This window comes from Drosophila guanche, unplaced genomic scaffold (assembly GCF_900245975.1).
Source record: "Drosophila guanche unplaced genomic scaffold, DGUA_6, whole genome shotgun sequence".
Lineage (NCBI taxonomy): Eukaryota > Metazoa > Arthropoda > Insecta > Diptera > Drosophilidae > Drosophila > Drosophila guanche.
The window spans coordinates 178,108-186,247 of record NW_022995769.1 but is presented as its reverse complement, the minus strand read 5'-3'; positions in this window follow the sequence as shown (position 1 = coordinate 186,247).

Sequence of the window (8,140 nt, the reverse complement as noted above, 5' to 3'; positions counted from 1 at the left end):
ATAGCCATGTCTGTCTGCCACCCGTCCGTCCGTCTTGTTGAGCGCCTGGATCTCGGAGACTATAAAATCTGGAGCCACCCAATTTTGTATCCAGATGGCTGCATGCTCACACTGTTACAGGTCTATTTAAAAAAAATTAGACCCCGCCCGAATTGGGATTAGATTGGATCATTATTATAGCCAGAATAAAGAAATTAATTTGCAGTGGCTAAACCCATTCTTTCATTCTTAACTCTGATTCTGTAGATGACAGATGTAGAAAAAATGTAAAAATCGTAACAAAGCAAGGACAGATATACTGACTTATTACCGGGTATAAAAGTTGTGTTTTCATCGTTTTGATGTACATAAGTATGTTTATTGCTGTACGAATAAACATATGTATGTACATATGTACATATATGTAGGTTTTTGTCTTAATTCCCCAAAAGCATTTATGTACATACATAAGTATTATACGTTTTGAACTTCCAACCGGTAGATACAACAAACACACAAAAAAACAGTTGGTTGATTAGCAATAATCAAGACAGCCTAAGATAATTATACCCGGTACTCGAAGAGTATATAGGGTATATTGTATTTGTGGTCGAAGGTGCCGACCCGATAAAGTGTATATATTTATAGATCAGAATCAATAGCCGAGTCGATATGGTCTGCCCTTCTGTCCGTTTAGTTAGACGTCTATTTCTAGCTCTTAAGCTAGAATCACAAAATTTGTTGTAAAGCTCATGTAATACCACATTGAATTAAGTTGGTTTCAAAATTTAGCCAAGCCCCCTTCTGCCCCCAGAAAGAGCGAACATCTCTCATCTCCACAATTCTGATGATAAGAGAAAACTGCAGTTCTGTATCGAATGACCATACCTATTAGACCACTGCATTGAGATTAGATTGGATCATTATAAAAAAAAAAAATAAAAAAATATCCAAAATTAAAGGCTAGAATTAAGGAATTAATTTTCAGTGGCTACCCGCACCCGTGAAGATATGTATACTGAAGAAGTACCGGGTATAAAAGTTGTGACGCGTACGAAGCGTCTCACAAACTTCCCTACTCGTTTTTATTGCTTTTTGTGGGTTAGGCTATAAGCAATAAAATATAAAATCGATGTGTAAATTAATGTATAAATCTTACAAAGAACGAATTGGAGTATAGTATATTCCTTCAGCCATTAAATATATTAAGTGTACAAGATCTGACAGATAATTAGAATTGTATATTTTTCAATTTGAACATTTCAAACACAATGATAAATTCTATATTGTTTATATAGCGTAAATTCAATAAAGAGAAGAGAATCATACATATAATGTAACTAATAATGGACAAATAAACAATTAAATTACCAACAACTTGCGGCCAGGTCTTGATTAAGTTATCTTCTTGAAGCCGGGCTTGGCAAGAATACGTTCACCCTCCGTTTTTTGCGTTTGTGAAGACGCACGCAAAACGGAACACTACAATGTATTGGTATTGGTACGAATCACTGTAAGCTGTGCCACTGTGAGCGGCGGCGGCTCGCCTATGTGCAATAGATAGGGCCATTCCGAGCCCTGTCTTAAAATTAAGCCCTGTCATATTTAGTTATTTTAAAATGTTAAGAGCTCTTAGCAGAGTAGAACCCTGTCGACTAAGATTCCGTGTTGGATACAACATTTTAGATTTCGTGCTCAAAAACAAAAATCCTCAGATCCTCGCTTGAGCTCCTAAGAGCTCCCACTTTATACGCCAGCAGGGCCGGCGTAAGGCTTCAACAAATACTCTGCGTCTGGCTGTTAAGAGCCCGTACACTTGATGTCCAGCCACGGGCACTTTATTCTCCTAATCATGGAGGAACTGCACTTTGTTTGTCCCGATGCCCGAATTTCCTCCACATTCCTGCTACGCTATACTATGACATGCTTTCGAGCTGGGTCACTGTAAATCAGGGCTCGCCACCCATTCAGTTAACTAGTCGTTTTTGCGTTTGTGTGTGAAAACGCACGCAAAACTGAACTTTTCACTATATTGGCATTGGTACGAATCACTGGAATACGCGTGTACGTGAGCTGCAGACCCTTGTCTTATACCCAATAGAGAGGGGCGTGCCGAGCCCTGCTGTAAATATAAAAGGTGAAGGGAGAAAGGTAAATGAATTGGGGATTTAATTTTTGTGCAATATTAAAATCATGTACATAAGCAATCTACATAAATATGATGACAGTTCTTATAAGTGGTGCTGGATCACTCACCGAATGGTTAAGTTGTACCTGAACACTTCATCTGAACGTCTGGAAAGTATGTGTTAACCATTTAACCTACAGATAAACGGCTGCGCTAAAATGGGTTCACAAGACCTGCAATTCCTGTGTGTAAGATTGATTCTTTTCGGCCATCATATTTATGTCACTTCCTTGTATATTCCACCGACTTCGGATGTCTTAATGTGCGAGCAGCACTTGTACGCCTTAAAAACTGTTCTTCGCTATCTGATAAAGTCCATATAACTCGAGCTTTTCCGCTCACTATACCTAAGGACTGCTATCATCCTGTTCTCGAAGTATCAGTAGATATTGGACCTACCCCATCGGATCGAGCAGGTAGATGTAGATGACATATGTAGATAAAATATAAAATTGGAAAAAAAAAAAACAGTAAGGTGCAAACGTATTACTGGGTACTGGGTATAAAAGTTGTGACGCGTTAGAAGTGTCTCACACGTTATTGGTCCGCTCTGTCCTTGTGCACTGCCGGTACACGAAGAGTAAATAGGGTTATTGTATTTGTATTCGGAAACGTTTCCGACCCCATAAAATATATCTATCTCTCTCCTTTGTTTTGTACTGACACCCACTCGCATAATGTTTTAGGAGCACATTTAAAAAGAATCAAAAATCAAAAGGAGAACACAGGTTAAACTGGACTGAGTGTATGAAAAGTGGATTGATTATTGGTTGTTATTCGAATTAGAACACATTAGAACTGTGTTTAAAAATAAAGGATTTTATATAAACTTCCATGAGTTCCTATTAGTATATTTCAACATTTTGCAAGTTTTCTTAACCTACGAAGACCTACAGGAATTCATATTATGGCGATCTAGGTAGGTAGGTAATAGAATAGAGGGGCGAGAGGGCTTAACCCATTACGGTAATGGTTAAAAAGGGCTAAACAAAACAAATGATAGCACGAAGGTTACGTTTCTTCTCTGTGCATATACAGGTTTAACGTTTACAAACTCACAGCGTTTCTGTTTTGGTGTTTTAGTAACACTTAATCCTTTCGTGATCGTTGAGCTCAAGGATGACGTAGGTGTCTGTTTCTGGGGAGAAGAAGTTTTTAAAATTATATGCACACGAGTCTCAATTAATGGTTGTAAGGTCTCATACCCACTCGCTTCCACAAACACTTAAGATTCCTGATGCTTGAATATAACTGCAAGAGAATAGGCCTTAAAATTACATATTAAACTTTAATCCGGCGGCGGCTACTCAGTAGTCAGGTCCGTCAATATCACGCCCAATGCTCTAGCCCTTGACCCCGGGCTTAAACATGGACGATTCAGCTTGATGTCGATCAGCCGTTTACATCTGCACTAAAGAGTGCGATAACTGGTATTCTCACTGAAGCTGGTAGAAGGCTCCGTGGTGCCCCTTACAGACCCTAAACAGTTTTGAAGCTTTTTAAAAGTAAGCGTAGAACGTCCGCACATCCCTACTTGCTATCATTTCTAAATACGTCAGCAAACAATGATCAGGCAATTGCCGATCTTTTTGCACAATTTTTTCAAACAACTTATTCCCAGGAAAGCCACCCTGGTCATGTGTGTCCATACAGTTTAACAACGTCGAACGGCATTTTCAGCAGTTTGTTAAATCAAAGCTCCCAGCTTAATGACCTTCGATTAGTTAAGTCGGTATTTTTATTGGGACCTGACGGAGTTCCCGGCTGTGTAATGAGCCGAGTCTTTGTGTGGACCCTTGGCCAAACTATTCAACTATTTATCCATCCATTCTCCATTCCCCACATCGGAAAGAAATCTTTTATAATTACTTTCCATGAGAAAGGCAGCAAATCTGGCGCAAAAAACTATGGAGGTATATCTAAGTTATCCGCTGAACTTGAGAAAAATGAGAACTTTGAGAAAATTTTACCTCTGCACTTGCAACATCTCTGCAAATCACCTACATCTCCAGTTCCCTCTAGAGTTCAGCTCTTTTGCCATTAAAGACTTCCAAGGCAACTAGCAAACGGATGTTATTTACACTCATTTCAGTAAGGCATTTGATTCTGAAAACCACTCTCTTTTTGCACAAAACCTTGACCTTCTACAGATTCCACCAAATCCCAAGTCTTTTGAGATGGATTTCTAGCTACCTTTGTTCTAAATCTTAAGGATTCCCCTCCAAAAACTCCTTATCTTTACCTGTTATGGTTACTTCTGGAGTATTACAGTGTAGCCATCTGGGCCCCCTACTTTTGACATTCTTTTTTAAAGACCTGCTTTCTGTATTAACAAACTCTCAAGTACTTATGTGTGCGGATGATGCTAAGCTTTGTGGCCAGTATACGGGAATTTCATTTCACTTTCGCTTGCAATCAGATTTCAATAACTTTCATTAATGGACTTGTGCAAATATGTTAACCTTAATGCCTATAAATGCAAAGAAGTGACATTTCATCGCTCCAGCACCTTACTGGCTCCTTACACCCTCTGCGGTAGGTTTCTTGAGAGAATTACATTGGTTGATGATCTTGGTGTTAAACTACACCCCCAGTTAAAGTTTTCTGAGCACATTTCGAACATGGCCAGTTTCGAAGTATTGGAAGATCGGTACACAATTTATAGGAATGATCGTTTAGATCGACGTGGGAGGGGTCCTGATTGCAATGGACTTACACTTCACAGACCAGGTTTCACAAGACCTGCAATTCCTTTGTGTACTCTATTTTTGTCACTTTCTCGTAATTCCACCTAATTCGGATGCTAAAAATACGAGGAGCACTTGTCCGCTTTTAAAAATTATTTAACGACTAAAAAGCATACCGAATCGGTTCGTGAAGGTAGGGTATCTTAACGGGGCCGCTTCGATTATGAAGGATTTCAGAATTTTTAATGGTTCGCTCTGCAATTTTGTACTGTCAATATTAAAGGCACAACTACTTTTTACACACTTTTTGATTCGTTTGTCCCTGATCAAACAATGATCAGACAATTGCCTATCTTTTTGCCACAGTTTTCCAAGCAATTCATTCAGCAATTCAACCTGCTCTGGTCATCCTTATCCATACAGTTTACCAAGGTCGCCATCTAGCAGGAATTTTGTATATTTCCTCTCCATATAAAAAGGGAGTCTGACGAAGAGAACAATAAAGGTAAATCAAAATATCCGCTATTCCCAAAATGATTGAGAAAATGTTAACTCGGCACTTACAATATCTCTGCAAATCACTTGTCTCTAGCTTAGCACAGATTTATACAACCACAAATCTTTTACAGTTCGAGGAGTAGTTCATTAAAGGTTTCCAAGGTAACTACTAGACGGATGTTATGTACACTAATTTCAGTAAAGCATTCGACTCTATGCACCACTCACCTATAGCACCTAAGCTTGACCTTCTAGAGATTCCACCTAATCTTTTGAGATGGATTTCTAGCTACCTTTGTTCTAAATCTTAAGGATTCCCCTCCAAAAACTCCTTATCTTTACCTGTTATGGTTACTTCTGGAGTATTACAGTGTAGCCATCTGGGCCCCCTACTTTTGACATTCTTTTTTAAAGACCTGCTTTCTGTATTAACAAACTCTCAAGTACTTATGTGTGCGGATGATGCTAAGCTTTGTGGCCAGTATACGGGAATTTCATTTCACTTTCGCTTGCAATCAGATTTCAATAACTTTCATTAATGGACTTGTGCAAATATGTTAACCTTAATGCCTATAAATGCAAAGAAGTGACATTTCATCGCTCCAGCACCTTACTGGCTCCTTACACCCTCTGCGGTAGGTTTCTTGAGAGAATTACATTGGTTGATGATCTTGGTGTTAAACNTAAATCTTAAGGATTCCCCTCCAAAAACTCCTTATCTTTACCTGTTATGGTTACTTCTGGAGTATTACAGTGTAGCCATCTGGGCCCCCTACTTTTGACATTCTTTTTTAAAGACCTGCTTTCTGTATTAACAAACTCTCAAGTACTTATGTGTGCGGATGATGCTAAGCTTTGTGGCCAGTATACGGGAATTTCATTTAACTTTCGCTTGCAATCAGATTTCAATAACTTTCATTAATGGACTTGTGCAAATATGTTAACCTTAATGCCTATAAATGCAAAGAAGTGACATTTCATCGCTCCAGCACCTTACTGGCTCCTTACACCCTCTGCGAGGAGCACTTGTCCGCTTTTAAAACTTATTTAACGACTAAAAAGCATACCGAATCGGTTCGTGAAGGTAGGGTATCTTAACGGGGCCGCTTCGATTATGAAGGATTTCAGAATTTTTAATGGTTCGCTCTGCAATTTTGTACTGTCAATATTAAAGGCACAACTACTTTTTACACACTTTTTGATTCGTTTGTCCCTGATAAAACAATGATCAGACAATTGCCTATCTTTTTGCCACAGTTTTCCAAGCAATTCATTCAGCAATTCAACCAGCTATGGTCATCCTTATCCATACAGTTTACCAAAGTTGCCATCTAGCAGGAATTTTGTATATTTCCTCTCCATATAAAAAGGGAGTCTGACGAAGAGAACAATAAAGGTAAATCAAAATATCCGCTATTCCCAAAATGATTGAGAAAATGTTAACTCGGCACTTACAATATCTCTGCAAATCACTTGTCTCTAGCTTAGCACAGATTTATACAACCACAAATCTTTTACAGTTCGAGGAGTAGTTCATTAAAGGTTTCCAAGGTAACTACTAGACGGATGTTATGTACACTAATTTCAGTAAAGCATTCGACTCTATGCACCACTCACCTATAGCACCTAAGCTTGACCTTCTAGAGATTCCACCTAATCTTTTGAGATGGATTTCTAGCTACCTTTGTTCTAGGTCTCAAAGAATCCTCTTCAAAAACTCCTTATCTTTACCTGCTGTGGTTACTTATGGAGCACCACAGTGCCAACTGGGCCCCCTACTTTTCATACTCTTTATTGATGTCGATCAGCCGTTTAAATCTGCACTAAAGAGTTCGATAACTGGTCTTCTCACTGAGGCAGGTAGAAGGTTCCGAGGTGCCCCTTACAGACCCTAAAACGTTTTGAAGCTTTTTAAAAGTAAGCGAAAAACGTCCGCACATCCCTCCTTGCTATCATTTCTAAATACGTCGGTAAACAATGATCAGGCAATTGCCGATCTTTTTGCACAATTATTTCAAACACAACAAACACCACAGTGCCAACTGGGCCCCCTACTTTTCATACTCTTTATTGATGTCGATCAGCCGTTTACATCTGCACTAAAGAGTGCGATAACTGGTCTTCTCACTGAAGCTGGTAGAAGGTTCCAAGGTGCCCCTTACAGACCCTAAAGAGTTTTGAAGCTTTTTAAAAGTAAGCGTAGAACGTCCGCACATCCCTCCTTGCTATCTTTTCTAAATACGTCGGTAAACAATGATCAGGCAATTGCCGATCTTTTTGCACAATTATTTCAAACACAACACACCACAGTGCCAACTGGGCCCCCAACTTTTCATACTCTTTATTGATGTCGATCAGCCGTTTACATCTGCACTAAAGAGTGCGATAACTGGTCTTCTCACTGAAGCTGGTAGAAGGTTCCGAGGTGCCCCTTACAGACCCTAAACAGTTTTGAAGCTTTTTAAAAGTAAGCGTAGAACGTCCGTACATCCCTCCTTGCTATCATTTCTAAATACGTCAGCAAACAATGATCAGGCAATTGCCGATCTTTTTGCACAATTATTTCAAACAACTTATCTTGATTCCCAAGAAAGCCACCCTGGTCATGTGTGTCCATACAGTTTAACAACGTCGAACGGCATTTTCAGCAGTTTGTTAAATCAAAGCTCCCAGCTTAATGACCTTCGATTAGTTAAGTCGGTATTTTTATTGGGACCTGACGGAGTTCCCGGCTGTGTAATGAGCCGAGTCTTTGTGTGGACCCTTGGCCAAACTATTCAACTATTTA